Raw genomic sequence first — 19066 nt, 5'->3', positions numbered from 1 at the left:
GGAANCGTTACTTTTGGCGGGATCCAATTACAACATTTACAGTACCTTTAAATTGAACCAATCACAGAGTGAGCCTAGGGTTTACTCGGCGACTAAGGGGTTAACTTGAACATTCGGTAACAGGGTCCTATCTATAGTTTCTAGCTCCAGGCCTCTCCCTTAACAATGTGGAGGGTGGTCGCTGGCCCTTCCTGATTGGGTGTTGCAAGGGTGGTTACTCCTGCCTTGGGCAATGTGTAACTACCAGAAAGTTTCGGGGAAGCTGAAACTCAGGCCTTCTAGTTTAGAGGGGAAACTTAAAGCCGGTCATGGAGTCAGTTTGGTTTAGACGTTTAGACTTGTGGCCTTACAGCAGTAACATTGGAAATAATTCACACGTGTCAGCTGTAATATTCTTTACCTTCCGTAGGAAGCAGATCAGAATACGTCATCCCCAAGGATGCCATTTTGGCCTAAGGATTATGTTGAGCTGAAGGCAACTAAGAATCAACAGACACAGGAAGTGTTCTGGTACTTCCCTTATTTGCCTTAAAAGTAGTGTGTAAATTTCCCTTTGGCACAAGTGATCCTTCCCCCACCAGGGAGAGAAGAGTCAAGGAAGAAGACAGGGAGCTGTCAACACCAAGATGAGTTTGTGTAAAGAGACTTTACTAAAATAGCCCCGATTTTCCATTAGCTCCTTATATATTTCTGAGTTCTTCCCCACAATTCATCATCCCATGAAGCCCAAGCCCCTTTGCCTTTGTTAAAATGATATGTAAGCCCCTGAATCTGCTTCTTTGAGTTTCATTTCTTTCTGGTGAACTCTGGTGTGTATAAGTACTAACAGAAATGGTGTGCTTTTTCTCCTTTTAATCTGTCTTTGTTTAATACATGGGGCCCCAGATACCGAACCTAAGAGGGTACAGGAAGAATTTTTCCTCCTCAGCACATTGAATAAAATGTTAAGAGTTGTGAAATTCATCTTCCAAACTTCATTTTGTGTTTATTTTAAAGCTGCCATTTACAACCATATCCATTAATGGATACAAGGTAGAAACACACATCAGTATTACTGACAAATCTCAGATGGAGAGGAACACGGCGTTCACTTCATACACTTACACAGAAGCTGATAAAATCTATTGCGGCTTGATATTCGTAGGCTTTTATGCATTAGAAAGCATTTTAGTAGGTGTGGGTAGATATTATTAAATTACACATTCAGTTTTTAAAAGTTATACTATTTGTGGTTTTAAATGGGTGAAGGGCACACATAAAAACATGAAAATGGGTACAATATAAGAGTTGCCCTAAAAGAATAGTTGAAAATATCGGCTTATGTGTCCCCAAAGAATCTTCATTTAAATGTTTTCGCTATCAGAAAAAAAAAAAAAGCTTAAAAATTGGATTTAGGTCGCTGCCGTGCATGAAAATAAAACATAAGGCAAACTCCAAATCCATTTGGGGCTCATGCATGTTCCTTTGTCTGCGATCATTTATTCTTCCAGCTCACACTTGTTAAGTACCTACTATAAGCTCCAAGTGGGGGATAGAAAAATGTGTAAAATCTGGTCATACCCTTCAGGAGCAGATCAGAAATAGTCACTGCTAACTGCAATACAAAGAGTGCTAAGTGCCAGGGAATGAACAGGTGCTGTGGACCTTCAGGGTCTCTGTGAACAAACAGTATTCTCTACCCTAGATCCCCGTCTCTAAAGGGCAAAGTGAAGGGAGCACCTCCTGCCAGGCTTTCTCGGGTTCTCATACTGCTCCGCTGTGTGTGCCTTCTCTGGGCTGGCTCTCTGGTCCTACTGCGTGCGCAGCCCCCTAGCATATGGAACACCATCCTCCATTAGAGTTCTCTCCCTGCGGCTGGCAGATCTGACAACTTGGAGCTCTCGCCATGAGGGTCCTTTGTTTACTGGCCCTAATGCATTCCTTCTCCGAGGGGAAAGAGTGCTCTAGATTTGTACTCACAGATGGGAGTCCAACCCACTACTTAAAAACCGTGGGAAATAGAGACATGACGTATACTGGTGAAAAGCACTTCTTTTGGAGCAACACTACTAGGGTGTGAATTCCCACTATTCAATTTGCCAGCTCTTTGTCCTTGGGCAATTATGTAGCCTTTCTCTGCCTTAATGTTCCTCATCTGTAAAATGGGACTTTTAGCCCTCACTCCATAGATTTGTTGTGAGGACTAAATGTAAAATGAATGGTTGAAACAATGCTTGACAAGTAGTAAGCATGAATAAAAGTTCATTGTTATTATTATTATTACTGAGCAAGTTTCAAAACACCCAGTTAATCATCTGTGAAAAGGTGGGGTGGGGGGTGCTTACAGCATTTGTGCTGTTTGCCCAGCAGGGTTCTGTGAAGAGCAAATGATATGACCTAAGTGAAAGATTTTGAGTAAAGCAAAATTCATATTTGTTGAATGGCTACTGGAGGCCAGTCATTTAACAAATGTAATCCTATTTATGAGGTAATTTTTATTATTTCCATTTTACAGGGAAGGATATTGATGTGCTGGAGCTAAAATTTAAAGCCACGGAAGCCAAAGTCTGTCTCCGTAGGAGACATCCTTTACAACAGAATGCCCTGCGGGCTGGTCTGAAGACACGAGCTCGGCCCATGTCACGGAGATATGTGAAGACAAGAGAGAAGAGTGCTTTGGTAGGTCTGTATGGGCAGCCAGGCAACCCTTTCCTTTGCCTGCCCAGCAAAAGATGGTTCACGTGTACTCAGGGGATGGAGAGAGGGCTGAGTGAGAGTATGCATATTTTATCCCATCCCTTGATCTCAAGCAAGAGACGTGCGAAAATTAAATAACCTGGATTTTAGAACAACCGAAACAAAACTCTGCAGACTCCCGGGTCTGTCAGTGTTTGAGGAATCATGGCTGCCCTCTGTCCCCACCAGTGAGCTTAACCCACCCCCAAATGCAAACGGGGCAAAAATGTCTCCTTAGGAATTTCTCATTGTCCTTCTGCAGGGGAACCCGGGAGCAGATCAGACCGTGGAAAAGAAGGGAGGAGGAAATGACTGGGAAAGAGCATCTCGTCAGAAGGTAAACTGAAAGGAAATTCATGAAATTTTTGATAAAGAACGCCACCACTGTAACAGGATTGGTAATCAGACACCCCAAGGACTATCGCTGTGGGAAGAATCATTTAAACTAAGATACCAAGCATTAAAAACAAAACCTAACAAAAACAAAATGACTTCTGAGGGGGGCGGGAAGGCAGTGAAAGAAGAATAATTGAGAGTTAAATCTTCTCTGTTCTAAAAAAAAAAAAAAAAAAAAGACCGGTAAGTTCCAATTTCACTGCTTTTTATTTATAAAAAATGAAAAGGGGATTTGAAAACAGATTTTGGGGCTTTTTAGCCTTGGCTTCTTTCTTTGCTTCAAATTTGCTCAACTTATTCATTTTGGTAGCTGTTTTATAGATACAGTGATTGATTCATTCATTCAGTAAAGGGCAATGAAAACCAATTATATTGTGCTAGGTGGAAGGACTAGGTATAAAAAGGCAGTAGAAAGGAAATGGACACAGAAAAGCGAATATTGGAGAAGGCTACGGTGGGATATGTAAATGAAGCACTAAAGCCAGAGGGAAGAGTCAGGAGGGACGGAGGGAGGAGGTATTTGGGTGATCATTGCAATCTGTGATTCCAACGTCAAATTGAAACTTTTTTTTTTTAAAGAGTTTGATGATGATTCCTCAAATCATAAGTTAGTTCCGTGCTTTCTTTCTTTTTTTTTTCCAATTTTTAACATGTTTATTTATTTTTGAGACAGAGCATGAGCGGGGGAGGGGCAGAGCAAGGGAAGAGACATCTGAAGCAGGCTCCAAGCTGTCAGCACAGAGCGCAATGCGGGGCTCAAACCCACAACCATGAGATCATGACCTGAGCTGAAGTCAGACACTTAACCGACTGAGCCACCCAGGCGCTGCTAGCTGCATGCTTTCTATTTGGATGTTGAGTAACACTGTTACAGAAATATGCATTGATAATGGCTACTACTGCAATAAATTACTTTCAAGTATTTTGCTTAGATTTCTCTGTTTGGGGGTAATTAATTTTTAATAGCTTCATAAGCACCATGACTTATAAATCATTGACTATTGCTTGTGTAACTATCACAAGCCAAACACGTAACATTTGTTTTCCATTAATCAATGTGTTGTAGAAATTAGGTTAATTTCTTTTCTTTTCTTATTGAACTTTAGTTACAGGAAGACAGACACAGATAGAGATCAGTTGCTCCTGCAGAGAAGTCTTAAATCAGAGGAAAAACTAACAATGAGGATGTTGTTTTGATTAGTTGTAGGAAGTACTTGCAACTAGTTAAAAAATTTCTTGCATAAGACTTACCATCTTAATGCAATTTTATGTTGGGAATATAAATAGTTCATTTTCTTCTAGCTGCGTGTTTGGTAATCAAATCAATGTTTGGAACTTTGCAAGATCCCCCTACATTTATTTAAACGGAATAGATAGCACAAGTAAGATTATTATTTTTCACAAATTCACCTCCGTGTCTTGGCATTTGCTGAGTTTTCTAAGTGGGATTTAAATTTGTCAAAAATTAAATTGCCTGTCATATAAAGTTTTGTAAAAAGAAAAACAAACAATTCAAACTTCTCTTTAGGAAAGCTTAATGAATGGCCTGAGGATTGCCAATTCCCAAAAGATTCCCCTTTTGATCTGCAGCAAATCAGTTAACACACACTCTTCCACAGAACACAGAAAAGGGGGAAATGATGCAGGCCTACTATTTTTAAGAGTGGTTTTAAGAGCAAATTAAAAAAAAAATACATAAAATACTGTGAAATACTATGGTACCTAATTTACTATGGTAAATAGTGCAAATGTGTTGCAAATCTAAGCCTCTGGAAAGTTGGATTCTAATCCCCCAGTCCAAGTAACTTCCCCTCTAAAATAGGTCTCAGCTCTACAGCCCATTAACTAATTCACTACAAATTAGAGAACATCTGTGTCTATCTGGAGGCTGTGACAGTGTCATTCTGCAAATCTGACTCATCCCTCAACTACTCTCAAGGTTCCTCTATACCCTATCCCCGTATGGCCCATATTTATTACTTGGCTATTCAGGGAACCCTTATACACCAAACATCTAAAATCTCAAACACACGTGATGGAAATGGAAAACTGAAACCTAGAGTAAGTGATCTTCAAAGTGGGTTCCATGGAACTGCAAGGTGTCCTTGTGGAGGCAGGAATCACTACAGACATAATCAATTTGCATCAGTACCATCCCTCCGGGGCCACCATCTTAAATTTGGGATTCTCTTGCAATAAAGTGTCCACGGGAGAATTTCACACACTTTAAGAGTGTGAAAATGACCAAGTTGTAAAAATCCGTAATATAAAATTTTCTTATGGACTTTAGAAAGAAATGCAGACCACATCCTTTACAAATGAAGGGTGGCTTCGTACTACCTTTATAAAAGCAGGTGACTTCTATAAAAACAAAGATAACCTATGGAGCTTTTATTCAAATAGCCCCATAAAAAAAAGAAACAACTCCTGTTTTACGAAAGGATCACGTAGGGTAAAAATATCAAAGCAATTCATATAAAAAATATGATTTCCAATCATGTACAGTCCATGACAGGCTTCCACATTCTGGTCTCAAATCATTATTTAAACTACATTCGCTAACTTCCTATCAATTCCTCCTCTGAGACTGAAAGATAAGGGAAAGGCAGTGAGCCAGCTTTCACTTCTAGGAGACACTCAAGTCAGAGTGGACTCTGCCCCCAAACAGCTGTGTGCTCTTGGGCTGGCTGCCTACTGCTCTGAGCCACCGTCTCTCCTCTGCGGTCAAAGTGAGGCAGATCACCTACCTCACTGGCCAACAGTGAGGATGAAAAGAGATCCGGGTCACTGTCCAACAAGGGCCTAGTCCAGTGCCTGGCGCATTAGGCAGCTTTCAACCACAACCACCCCACCCCGCGGGGACTCCAGAGAAAAACGAGCCCGCAGACAGCACCTNGATGGCCATGAACTTGTGGTGGAGCAGCTGCTGCGCTTCCGAGGCCAGCAGGTGGGCCGTGACGGCCAGGGTGCGCTGCCCAGGTCTGTCGCGCAGTAGGTCTTCAGGTGGCTGCTCAGGTGGTAAAGGTAATTCCTCAGCTCTGGCGACTCAGGAACTTTGCTCCACGATGTCCCCTGGAGAGGGGATAATTATGCACTCTACTTTTTCTTCTCTCTCCTGGGGCCGGTTCCTTCCTTCAAGCCTAAACACATTCTAGTTTCTTGCTTTAAAAAAGAAAGGAAACTTCTTTGACTCCACCTCCAGGACAGTCCTATCTTTTGCTTCCCCTCCAAGGCCACTTTCAAAACGAGTTATTTGCACTGGTTGTGTCTGGGTCCTCACCTCCCACTCACTCCTCCTGTTGCTTTAATTTGGCTTCCGGCTGCACCAAACTGAAGAAATGTTGGTGAGTAAATCACCAGTGATTTCCCGGCCGTTCCAGCAATGGCCACCTCGTGGTCCTTATCACCCAAAGCATCCCCAGCNAACTGTTGGTCTTTCCCAAGACCTCCTAATCGGCTCCTCTCTTCTTTTCTTGAACATTCTTTGCCTGGGTAAATCCATCCACTCTCACGGCATCAGTCGAAAGGTGATCACACTTCTCTATTTGCCCCAAACTGTTGGGGCTGACCCCCTGTTTTCCCAGCGCAGTTACTAACAGCACCCCTCCCCCCACCATAAAAAGTCCCACTTCGGACGGAAACAAATGATTCAGTCTCCTTATCAATCACCATTTGTATGCAGAAGGCTCCTGAATTGCGGCAAAGCCCAGTGGCTCAGAGGGGGGCCCGGAGCCAGCCCCCTGCGTTTATATCCGGTTCCACCGCTTACCAGCCTTTGAGACCCAGGGCCCTTTAAGTGATTTTTTTTGCACTCAGAACCTTCATCAACAAACTGAGAATAATACCATGAATCTCTTTAGAAGAGAGGGTTAAATGAACAAAGTCATTAGCGCGAGGACCGCCGCGTTTTTAAGTGCTCAATAAATTACGCCAGCCCAAATCTGTCTTCCCAGTGCCAGACGCATTCAGGTGAGTGGAATGAAGTTCCCAGGGGGTGGGGAAGGGGAGGGGGCAAGGAGGAACCTCTGTGTGGGCCTCTTATCACTTTCAAATTCTCTAGACGCCCATTTATCCTACCATCAAACCCTGGCTGAATTCCTAAGATAATTCTCCTGTGACCTTTGGACAATCTTCCTGAAGGTAAATATCAGATCATCTGTGGGAATGACGGTAGCGTTTTCCCGCTGTGCGTTTTCAGAGAGCTGCTGTATCAAGTATGCTTGGCTTGAGACATTGGTTGGGGATAAGCTGGTGAAAGTCACTTCTACTTCTGAATGCGGCTGTCCCCACTCTTCCTAAAACCTCAGAATCCTGGAATGATAGCCTGGATGGAGAACCGTTCAACTATTTCATAGCATTAAAAAATAACGATGGGATTCTTGAGGATATGCTTTACGGAGGAGGATGTTGCAATATATTTTGGGAAGCTGAGCACAGTGACCAATTTCACCTCTGTTTCAGATTGTATGAATAACTTTTGTACTTTCCACGAATTACTCTTAATTCTTAAGAAAGTGTGTCTTCCCGGCGCCTGGGTGGCTCAGTCGGTTGAGCGTCCAGCTTTGGCTCAGGTCATGATCTCATGGTTCAGGAGTTCGAGCCCCACATCTGCCTTACTGCTGTCAGCCCTCAGGCCCCTTCGGATCCTCTGTCCCCCTTTCTCTCTGCCCCTCCATCTCTCTCTCTCTCTCCTCAAAAATGAATAAGCCGTAAGAAAGAAAGTGTGTCTTTACTTTGGAAGACTTCTAAAATGGTATGGTTTTTAGCTTCTGTGTTCTTACATAAAATGTGATCATCTTGGCTTTTGAATTTCGTATCTTCACTTTCATCTGATATGCTAGCATAAGCCCAACACGTTGTATTTATAAACTTTGTTTTTTAGCTTTCTCTCACCTCTTCATGTTTGCTCTGTGGGTCAGCATCAGTGCTCCCTAACCCCTTCTTCTACTGAAATTCTTTTTTTAAAACTTTTTTAACGTTTATTATTATTTACTTTTGAAAGAGAGAGACAGAACGTGAAAGGGGAGGGGCAGAGAGAGAAAGAGGGAGACAGAATCTGAAGCAGGCTCCACACTCTGAGCTGTCAGCACAGAGCCCAACGCGGGGCTCGAACCCATGAGCCATGAGATCATGACCTGAGCCGAAGTCGGACGCTTAACTGACTGAGCCACCCAGGCGCCCCCTCTACTGAAATTGTTTCTGCCTTAAGATCTGGTTTCAAACGCAGTCCTGTCTGAAAGCCTCCCTTTTTTCCCCAGATGGAAAAATCTCTCCTCCTTTGGATAGGTGCCCTGACTTAGCCCTTGGTTATTTTGTGCTATAATTAACTACCCCAGTATATCCTAGTCCTGGAGAGCAGAAGTGGGTCTCCGCCCACCCTTCTATCCCTCTGCGTAATGGTCAGCATTCATTGACAAGTTACTGCGTGGGCTCCTCATGAGGTAGGATCTATTATTATCTTCATTCTATGAGTGAATGTATCTCTAGAATTAACTGAGAGATACATTCTCAAATCACCAGTTACTGTGATGAGTAAGTACTTTCCAGTTTTCCCATTTTATTTTAAGCATTAATTAGGATCCTCATTTCTTGGGTACTGGAGAGGTTCTGTAAATCACCCAAGGTTGTTCAGCTAGGAAAAGGCAGAACTGGTCTGTCATTGCCAATGAATCTTCTGATTGATTAGATAAGCCTAAGATACTGTTCTGTTTCTTAGGAGGAAATAACGTCTCCAAAGCCTGAGCTTTTAACCCCAGCTATAAATATTTGTTGAAATTAAGAGGAACAAAATAGTCTTATCTAGAAAAACAATATTTGTGTACCGTTTTCCTTTCTATTCTCTGTTGAAAAACAAAACAGAGCAGTGTTTTGTACACAGCTTTAAATTTTTCCATGAGGAAACAGAGCAGGAATGAAGTTAACTTAGTTCAGCTTTCATCACTGAGAATTCACTCCTTCTCCTAATGGGTCAGTGGAGAAATCAATGCTGCGCTAAGCTCTGTTTGTGCTTCAAAATTTTTTTATACTTATGCTGACTACTCCAGATTCTAACCAGGAGTTGAAGAAAAAGTTCCCGTGGTTGGAAAGGAAGGGTGATGGGGAGTATCAATAAAGACTTAAGTTGCTTTCAATGGATGAACAGCCTGAATTCTGAAGATTCTGTCTCCAGGAATGGCCGGCCACAAGAGCCCTTTTAACCAGTGATCTGAGCGTTAGGCCGAGTCAGCAGGTTGGGGTTTCTCACCTCTTAGCTCACTTCATCTCTGTGTTTTCATATTCAAATGGGAGAAGTGGCCTCTAGTGCTCCTCTAAGGAGATCACAAGAAATAGCTTTTAATTCCTTTTTTTTTTTTTTTGGAGAGAAAGAGAGAGCAAGTGAAGAAGAGGCAAAGAGACAGGGAGAGAATCCTAAGCAGGCTCCCAATGTAGGGCTCGAACTTACAAACCATGAGATCATGACATGAGCTGAAATCAAGTCAGATGCTTCCATGACAGAGCCACCCCAGGGTCCCAGAAAGAACTTTAACATTGGATATTCTTTTATTATTGCTGCTACAATTAACAATGTATCTGAATACTAAATGCATTAGTGTTTCTATGGGGGGAAAAAAGGTGTTGAATTAAAACATGGGATTCTAAGGGTCAGTCTCTTGTCCGCCTTGCTCCCTATCCACACTATGCTGTAGAAGGATCTGGAAGACCCGTGTTCCCACCGCTCTGTGTGTTGGCAGCAGCGGGACTGAAGATTTCGCCAGTTTCAAGCTGCGTGGCTTGGAACAGGAAGAGGGACGAGATCCAAGAGGAGAGAAGCTCACCTGGAGAATGGAACGCGCAAACTCACTCTGGTGCTGGCCTTTTCCAAGTCCTGTTTTTCTCCCTTCAGTTCCGAGTTTGGACCCATGAGCTTCCCTTCCTACTGCCAGGTTCAGCTGGGCTTTGGGCTTCTCCTCTATCCCTCAGTGACAAAATCAAGTCAACATGCTCTGCTCTCAGGGTTAATTGTGGCAATCAGATGAAATGCTCTGTAAACTTTACAAACGTTCATTGTTGTTATTCTTGAGCCACATCTGCATGTTCGAGGGGTGGGTTTTTACGAGGTAAGAGAGCTTTCCAGTTGAACGAAGGGCTTAATTTATTACTGAGAAACACTAATTTCATGTGTTATTCAGTAACATTTAGTGTCCACTCCACCAGTATACGAAGTGTTTTACCTGCTTATCTATGACATTGGTATTTTATTTTTCTCCATTTTTCACATTTGAAAATTAAGTTTGGAAGATGAGTCATCTGCCCAAGGTCATCTATTTTATGAAAAAGCAGAGCTGGGAGTCAAAACTGATGCCAAGCCTTTGTGGTCAGCCACAACATACAAGATTGCACAGACAGCCTACGCTTCACATCCTTTCTCCTGTTCACAACTGGCTGTTTCTTTTTACTGTACATTTTTAGAGATATAGTAGTGTATCACTCATAAATCCTTCTTGTTACAAAATAACAGTTGTCTCGTGGGAATGTAAACTGGTACAGCCCCTCTGGAAAACAGTGTGGAGGTTCCTCAGGAAACTAACAATAGAACTCCCCTATGACCCAGCAATAGCACTGCTAGGAATTTACCCAAGGGATACAGAAATGCTGAGGCATAGGAGCACATGTACCCCAATGTTCATAGCAGCACTCTCCACAATAGCTAAAACATGGAAAGAGCCTAAGTGTCCATCAACGGACGAATGGATCAAGAAGATGTGGTTTATCTATACCATGGAATACTACATGGCAATGAGAAACAATGAAACCTGGCCATGTGTAGCAACATGGATGGACCTTGAGGGTGTTATGCTGAGCGAAATAAGTCAGGCAGAGAAGGACAAATATCATATGTTTGCACGTATAGGAGGATTAGGAGGAACTTGACGGAGGAACAAGGGGGAGAAGAAGGGCGGAAATGGTGGGGGAAAGGGAGAGAGGCAAACCATGAGAGACTCTTGAATGCTGACAAAAACTGAGGACTGATGGATGTGGGGGGGAGGGGGGATGGGCATGGAGGAGGACACTTGTGGGGATGAGCACTGAGTGTTATGTGGAAACTAATTTGACAATAAACTATTTGTAAAAAAAATAAATAAATAAAATTTAAAAAAAAATGTTAAACAAAAAAACCCCAAAATAACAGTTGTCTCTTCAGGCCTGTCCAGTTAAGTGGGGGGAGGGTGAAGGGGGTTAGGATGGTGATTCCTTTCTACAGTAAGTACCCAAGAAATGAGGATCCTAATTAATGCTTAAAATAAAATGGGAAAACTGGAAAGTACTTACTCATTACAGTAACTGGTGATTTGAGAATGTATCTCTCAGTTGATTCTAGATCTCTTCCCTAGACAGGCTCCTTTCTCCGGCTGTAGATCAGGGGCCAGGTTGGAGAGCCCAGAGTCCCGGCTGGAAGGCAGATAAGTTCACCCCTGGGTGCTTCTACGCCTGTGAGCCAGCTGCTGGCGAGAATATGCCATTTCCGGTAGTATCTTAGGCCAATGACACGAGTCAGCATTTACTTTTTTGTAGTAGGAACCGGAAGACTAATGACCAAAGCTTTAAAAAGACAACAAATGTGAAAACGTGAAGCAAATCCAAAATGCAGCATCTTCCTGGAATTTGGCTCTGAGCTGGTGTTCGTTTCACTTTTCTCAGTAATTTGGGGGTAGCTTGTATTTGTCGACTCTTAAACTTTGTTTTGTTTTCACAATTCAGACCCTCGGTTCTTACTGCGTTGTAGCTTGTGCGGTGTGTTCCCCACTGAAAAAGCAGAGGGGAAGGAGAGAAAGAATGATGGGGAGGGGAGAGAAAGGGGAAGTGAGAAAAGAGAAAAGGGGGGATGATAAGAAGCAGATGGTCCCCTCTTCGAATTAATTTTTAATGCCTTTTCATGTGCTGCATTCGTTTAGGTAGCGCCCCCAAATCCTCTCCCTTCACCCTCCCACAGCCCTGTGCGTGAAGAGCCCATCCCAGAGCTACGGAGAACTACAGACCTCCGGTAGGCTCAGTCGGTGGCAGACCCACGAAGACCTGCCGTTTCCTCCTCTGCTGGGAGGAATTGAAACCAGAGCTATGATACTGTGAATGAGTGTCTTTGGGGCCACACAGACTAGAGCTGGAAAACTAATTCTGTCGTTTATGGCTACATGACACCAGTAGTCACTGAACTCCTTGTGGCTTGATCTTCTCATCTGCAAAATAGTAACAATAATAACTGCTACAGAGGGCCTGGGTGGCTCAGTTGGTTGAGTGTCGACTTTGGCTCAGGTCATGATCTCACAGTCCATGAGTTTGGGCCCCGTGTCAGGCTGTGTGCTGACAGCTCAGAGCCTGGAGCCTGCTTCAGATTCTGTGTCTCCCTCTCTCTGCCTCTCCCCTGCTCATACTCTGTCTCTCTCTCTCTTTCTCTCCCCAAAATAAAATAAAGATTAAAAAAATTTTAATAACCACTATATAGATGTGACAGTTAAATGAGAAAATATACCCAGAGCATCAAGGATATAATCGTGTATAATAAAATGTGTCTGCATCATTAACCATGGCCCATGGTTAATTTTGTAGATTTTGTAAATTTTGTAAGTTTTTCTTCCCCAACAAGGGGGAAGGGTGATTAAGAGAGTTTTAATTTTCTTTTAAGATGGGAACAGTCATAGTGTGTTTGTATGCTTATAGAAATAAGTCAGTAAATGGGGAAAACTAGGTGATGCAGCGGGAATACTGTGGCAGACGCTGTTCTAGGTGCTAGAGATATGGCTGTGAATAACACATTACAAAAAAAAAAAAGCCTTGCCCGTATAGAGTTGACATTTGGGTTGGGGGAAGGCAACTAAAAAACATAAGTAAAATAATTTATTAGGTGGAAGAGGAACATGATTGTTGGGTGGGGAAGATTCAGGGGCTGTGAGCTGGAATTTTAAACAGGGTAGTGGCTGGGTTCCAGACACACCACCTCAGAAATGACACCTCGGTATACTGAATAGTGTAAGCTGAAGGAATTTGAGAAATGGCAGGTGCTGGAAGAACTCTCTGATACCCCCCCGCCCCCCGGAAGCAAGTCATAAGCCCTCTTGGGAGAGGTGGCCCCTTACCTGGAAGAAAGTAACATCCTTACCTCTGACGACACCAGGACTCAGAAAGGAATCCAAACAAACAGCTGTTGGAAAGTTGCCCCAGTTTACCACCCTTAGCTGGAACCCTTTCTCCTACCAGTCTTCCTCAAACTCTGTAAAAAACACTCAGGCTTAACCTTGCTTTGGGTTGGGTCTTCATTTCTTTATGAAGGCTAATTTGTGTGTGTGTGTGTGTGTGTGTGTGTGTGTGTGTTTCCTTGTCAATCTGGCTTCTGTTACAGAGACCCAGCTGAAAACCTGGGAAGGGTAGTAGCGACAAACAGTGGTCTGGAGAAGGCCTCCCAGAGAAGATGACACTTGAGCAAAGTCTACAAGTGGGTGATGGAAACACCATGTAAAAATCTGGAGGAAGGAAGCTCCAAGCAGAGAGAACAGTAAGGAGGTGGGTGCGACTAGCTTAGAGTGAACAAGCGACTCAGACACAGGAGATGGAGGCAGAGAAGAAAAGGAGGTAGATGGTGGCCCATTGAAAGGAGTTGGGTATTTACTTTGGGAGCCATTGTGAAGGATTTGAGCAGAAAATGCCCACCACCTTAGTATGGACTGTATGGAGCAAGAGTGGAAGTGGAGAGACTAATTTAGAGGTTATTAAATAATCCAGGAATTGAGGCTTGAACCAGAGCGACATTAGCTGAGCAATGAGAAGTGGTCAGATTCCGGATCTATTTTGAAGGTAGAGATGATAGCATTCATTTGCCCATAGAGAGAAGACGGGGTATGTGAAAAAGGAGGAAGGCAAGTCTAGCCCTGTGGTTTTTGGCCTGAGCAACAGGAAGGATGAGTTGCCATATATTGAGATGGAGAAAATTTAGGAGAAACAGGTTTGGATCTGGAAGACAAGTGTTCGATTTGGGACTTGCTGCACTCAGCGTTCCTTATACATATTTAAATTGAGATGCTGATGGGGCGCCTAGGAGGCTCAGTGCGTTCAGCAGGTCATGATCTCGCAGTTCGTGGGTTCGAGCCCTGTGTCGGGCTCTGTGCTGACAGCCAGCTCAGAGCGTGGAGCCTGCTTCAGATTCTGTGTCTCCCTCTCTCTCTGACCCTCCCCTGCTCATGCTCTCTCTCTCTCTGTCTCTCTCAGAAATAAATAAAACATTAAAAAAATAAATTGAGATGCTGAATGGGGATTTGGATATACTAGTCTAGACTTGAGGGGAGAGGGCTTAGGCTGGAGATGTCCATTTGGCTTCGATGCTGTCACCAGTGGAGAAGGTGAGGATAGAGAAGAAGAGGTTGAGATTTGAACCCTGGGGCACTTTGGTTTTAGGCGGTCAGGAAGCTGAGGAGGAACTCACACTGGACGCTGAGAAGGAAGAGCCAGTGACACAGGAAGAAAACTAGGAGAGTATGAGGTTCTGGAAGCCAAGGGGAAAGAGTGTTTCAAGGGAGGACTTGAGATTGTCTGTGTCAGAGACAGGTAATAAGTCAAGTGGGATAGCTGACAGTTGGCTATAGCATTGGCTGTGCAGGACATTGGCAGTAGTAGGGACACCGAATAGTAGGGACAAAGGCTGACTGGAGTGGTTACAAAAGAGGAAAAGAGTCAGAGACAGTACTATGTTGGAGGAGTTTTATTACAAATAAAGGAAAGCAAAGAATGAGAAGTCAACTGGAGACTGTGGGAGCCCAGGGCAGGATGCCCCCAAATATGCCACACCGGCAAGATGCTTTTTTAAATTAAGGTTATTTAAGAAACAGCCAGTGTAACAAAGACAGTCTGACCCTTTTCTGTCTCTAGAAAGCAGGTCATAAATCTCCCATGTGAAAGGTATCCTCCCTGCATCAGGAGGAAGAGAGACATCCTTATCATGAGGGACAGGAAATTCAGGCTGAAGAAGCCTACGTAAACAAACCTTGTTACTTTTGCTAATTTACTACCTCAGCCCACTTCTGTTTAGATTCCTTACTAAGTGACGATTCCCAAGCACAAGTTTTCTTTGTGCTGTGAATTCTTCATAAATTTATGTTTCTTTGTCTAAGAAGTATAAACTGCCTGTCTTGGTCATTTCTTAGGTCCCATATCTATGAGGCCTCTGTACATATGAACTAATTCCAGCCCCCCCTACCCCCGCCCTTAATCTGTTTCATGTTAACTTAACATTCTTATACCACCCAAAAGAATCTTAAAGGGTAGAGTAAAATTTTTCTTCCCCAACAAGGGGGGAGAGGGGTTAAGAGATTTTTAATTTTCTTTGAAGATGGGAACAGTAGTAGGAGGTTCGTATGCTCCTAGAAGTCAGTCAGTAAATGGGGAAAACTAGGTGGTGCAGGAAGAATACCGGAGCGATGTTGGTGAAAGGGTTGGGATCTGGTGCCTAAGCGGATGGCTTGGCCTTGGATTGGAGAACACACAGGAAAAGGCTGAGTACAGGTGCGTGATGCAGGGGTATGGCTAGGTGTGGAGGCGCCAGCCTGGGGAGTTTCCGGCATGGATGTTTGGTTTTCTCTAGTCTGTTTTAGTCCCGTGGGTTGCAGATAGTGGAGTAGGCAAAAATTGTATTTAGTCAGGGCTGAGGTTTTGCCTTTTGGTTTCTATTAATGTATGTTAATATGCCACTACAGATTTATAATGCATTTTAAACTATGATTTATTTAGAAGCAAACCCATAAAAGCCAAGTATTTTAGATAGTGGGAAATATTATGAATATTGTGACAAAAATAATGTTCTTTGAATATTAACAACTCTTTAATAGTTCTAGCCATAGATTAACTTAAACTGAACTTTTAGGACGCCTGGGTCGCTCAGTCGGTTAAGCATCCAACTCTTGATGTCAGTCCAGGTCATGATCTCGTGGTTTGTAAGTTCAAGCCCACATCCGGCTCTGTGCTGATGGTGTGGCGTCTGCTTGGGATTCTCTCTCTCCTTCTCTCTCTACCCTTTTCCCACTCGTGTTGTCTCTTTCTCAAAAAATAAACATTAAAAATTTAAAAAAACCTGATCTTTCTTTAAGCTGATATCATTTTATTCACTTTTTCTATTTCCAGGAACACTGTTGTTTTTCTTATCTTCTTTGAATGGAGTGCTTCAAGCAGGCCAGAAATCAACCCACTAAATATGTCCTTGTAAATACACTTGTTTCAGCAACCTGCTGTGTGTTTATGTTCAACTCTATGAGTGGCTACCTTAAAAGGGATCAAATTTGGCAAATCACAAAACAGTATGTGTTTTCTTTGCTTGTGTGCTTACAACAGTCTGCATATTCTCGATAATTTCTCTTCAAGGCACTTGCATTTGGCACTTTCAGGCATATATGAATAATTTGTTTCTATTGAGGCACAAAGTCTTCTCTCATAATATACTACGCACTTTGAGACTGGATTAAAGTCATGAGTTTACTTTAGTAACGTAATTAAGTTCTGCACTAAGTCAGTACAGGCAAACCTCTGTGTTGTTGAGAAGCGAGGCTTAGAGTTAGAGTTTGGGAGGTTGTAGGTTAAGAAGAGCCAAATTGGTGGTGTCACCAGGATGGATGGGATGAGAGGCAAATTTATAAAAGACCTCATTCTGTCAGGACTTCTTAAAATTTTCTACAAACTTTCTTAGAATTCTTTAAAAAAATTTTTTTTAATGTTTATTTATTCTTGAGAGACAAAGAGACGCAGAGCATGAGCAGAGCATGAGCAGAGAGAGAGAGACAGAGGGAGAGAGAGAGAGAGAGATACAGAATTCAAAGCAGGCTCCAGACTCTAAGCTGTCAGCACAGAGCCTGACGTGGGGCTCGAACCCACGAACTGTGAGACCATGACCTGAGCCAGAGTCGGATGCTTAGCCAACTGAGCTACCCAGGTGCTCCAAACTTTCTTAGAATTCTTATGTTTTATGCAAGTTCTCTATTCTGCTCCTGTGTAGCTTAGTGGTTTCGGAGCATGGCCTTTGCAGGCAGAGGCAGAAAGGTTGTGTTCAAGTCTGATACCTGTGAGCTGTGTGATTTGGGGAAAGTTACTTAGCCTCTCTGGCTCAAATCCAGCAGAGAAGATTGAATACGTAAAATGCTAAGCAGAACAGTGGCACTTAGTAAATGCTCAGTTATTCTAGAAATTAGTATACGTGTATCCATGCTTTAGCAATATAAAATAATTAGTAAATTCTGTTAGTAATTTAGTAATGTAAAAATAGCCTTTAAATGACTACCACTGAATAAAGTGTAAATACTGACAAGTGCCCCATTTGATGGCACAGGTCTGTGGACTGGTGTGCCCTTATCCCTGAAGGAACAGACCTGACAAGTGGGCAAGATGACAGGGCCTTAGGCCAAGTTGGGGCTCCGGGAGGCCAAGCAACAGCCTGAATCAGAGCCAGGCTAACCACTGAGCTTGGACGAAGGACCAGACCTCCTCAGTCTCAGTCCCCTAGTCCCAGAGCCACAGCTCATGAATTTCAGGGGGGCAAAAAAGGTGTGAACCTTTTTCACAAAGAATAATTTAATACCCTAGGAGAGGGGTGCCTGGGTGGCTCAGTCGGTTGAGCGTCCGACTTTGGTTCAGGTCAGGATCTCACGGTTCATGGGTTAGAGTCCCGCATCAGGCTCTGTGCTGACAGCTTGGAACCTGGAGCCTGTTTTGGATTCTGTGTCCTTCTCTCTCTCTGCCCCTTCCCAGCTCTCTCTCCCTCCTTCCCTCTCTCTCTTTCTCAAAAACAAATAAACATTAAAAAAAATATCCTAGGAGAATGGGGCTTTGAATAATTTAGCAATGTCCCTTACCTCTAAATAATATTAAACTTAATTAGAAGACTCCAAACCACTGGTTTAGTTCTCTGATTCCAATTTTCTCTCTCTTTCGTATTACCGTCTTAACCGTTTGCAAGTGTACGGTTCAGTAGTGTTCCATATATTCACAACATGGTTGTGCAGCTGATATCATGGGCGTTTTCGTGTTGCACATCTGAAACCCTATACCCATTAAACCATGACTCTGCTTTGCTGATCTCCACAGCCGCTGGCAACCACCTTTGCACTTTCTATTCCTATGACTGTGACGGCTTTGGTTACCCCACCTGAGTGGAATCACACAGTATTTGTCTATCGTGACTGGCTTATCTTACTTAACATGATGTCCTCAAGGTTCATCCCTGTTGTTGTACGTACAAGATTTCCTTCTTTTTATTAAAAAAATTTTTTTTTTGCATTTATTTATTTATTTTGAGAGAGAGAGAGAGAGAGCAAACAGGCAGCAGGGGTGGGGGGGCAGAGAGAAGGGGAGAGAGATAATCTGAAGCAGGCTCCAGGCTCTGAGCTGTCAGCACAGAGCTCCATGCGGGACTCAAACTCACAAACCGTGAGATCATGACCTGAGCAGAAACGAAGAGTCGGATGCTTAACTACCTGAGCCATCCAAACGCTCCAAGATTTCCCCTTTTTTAAAGGCCGAGTAATGTTCCATTGCCAAATTCACTACAGTTCACCCAGCTACCATACATATAAGAACATAACTATGTCAAATCCCAGTCAAGAAGCCCTCAAGTAGTTTATTTGAGATGTTTTATGTTACAGGTCAGTTGACTTAGTTATTTATGAGTTACAACACTTGTTTCCCTCAATCCATGTTAGCATAAAGTATGCAAATAAAGCTCCATCCTGGACTCAAAAAATGTTGGGAGCATCAACTCTCTCCCACTCAGAGAGGCTGGCAAAGAATATTAATTAATTACTTTTTCAAAATTATTTTAAATTTTCTTTCAAGAGAGAGTGTGTGTGCATGAATTGGGGAGGGACAGAGAGAGAGGGAGAGAGAGAGAGAGAGAGAGAGAGAGAATCCCAAACAGGCTCCACACTCAGCACAGAGCCCAAAGCAGGGC

At 43.1% G+C, this 19066-nt stretch overlaps 1 long non-coding RNA gene across 1 annotated transcript; it reads left to right on the top strand.

Annotated features, from left to right (window-relative positions):
• The first annotated feature begins 6574 nt into the window (after positions 1-6574).
• On the top strand, positions 6575-10985 carry LOC144222851 (uncharacterized). Its single transcript, XR_013332494.1, has 3 exons — positions 6575-7080; positions 7172-7251; positions 9798-10985. It is a non-coding gene; the product is annotated as an uncharacterized LOC144222851 (long non-coding RNA).
• The last annotated feature ends 8081 nt before the right edge of the window (positions 10986-19066 follow it).

Source organism: Crocuta crocuta, unplaced genomic scaffold, assembly GCF_008692635.1.
Source record: "Crocuta crocuta isolate KB4526 unplaced genomic scaffold, BGI_CrCroc_1.0 scaffold30, whole genome shotgun sequence".
NCBI classification, from domain to species: domain Eukaryota; kingdom Metazoa; phylum Chordata; class Mammalia; order Carnivora; family Hyaenidae; genus Crocuta; species Crocuta crocuta.
The sequence above is the reverse complement of the archived record's forward strand: the minus strand, read 5'-3'. Positions and strand labels throughout refer to the sequence as shown.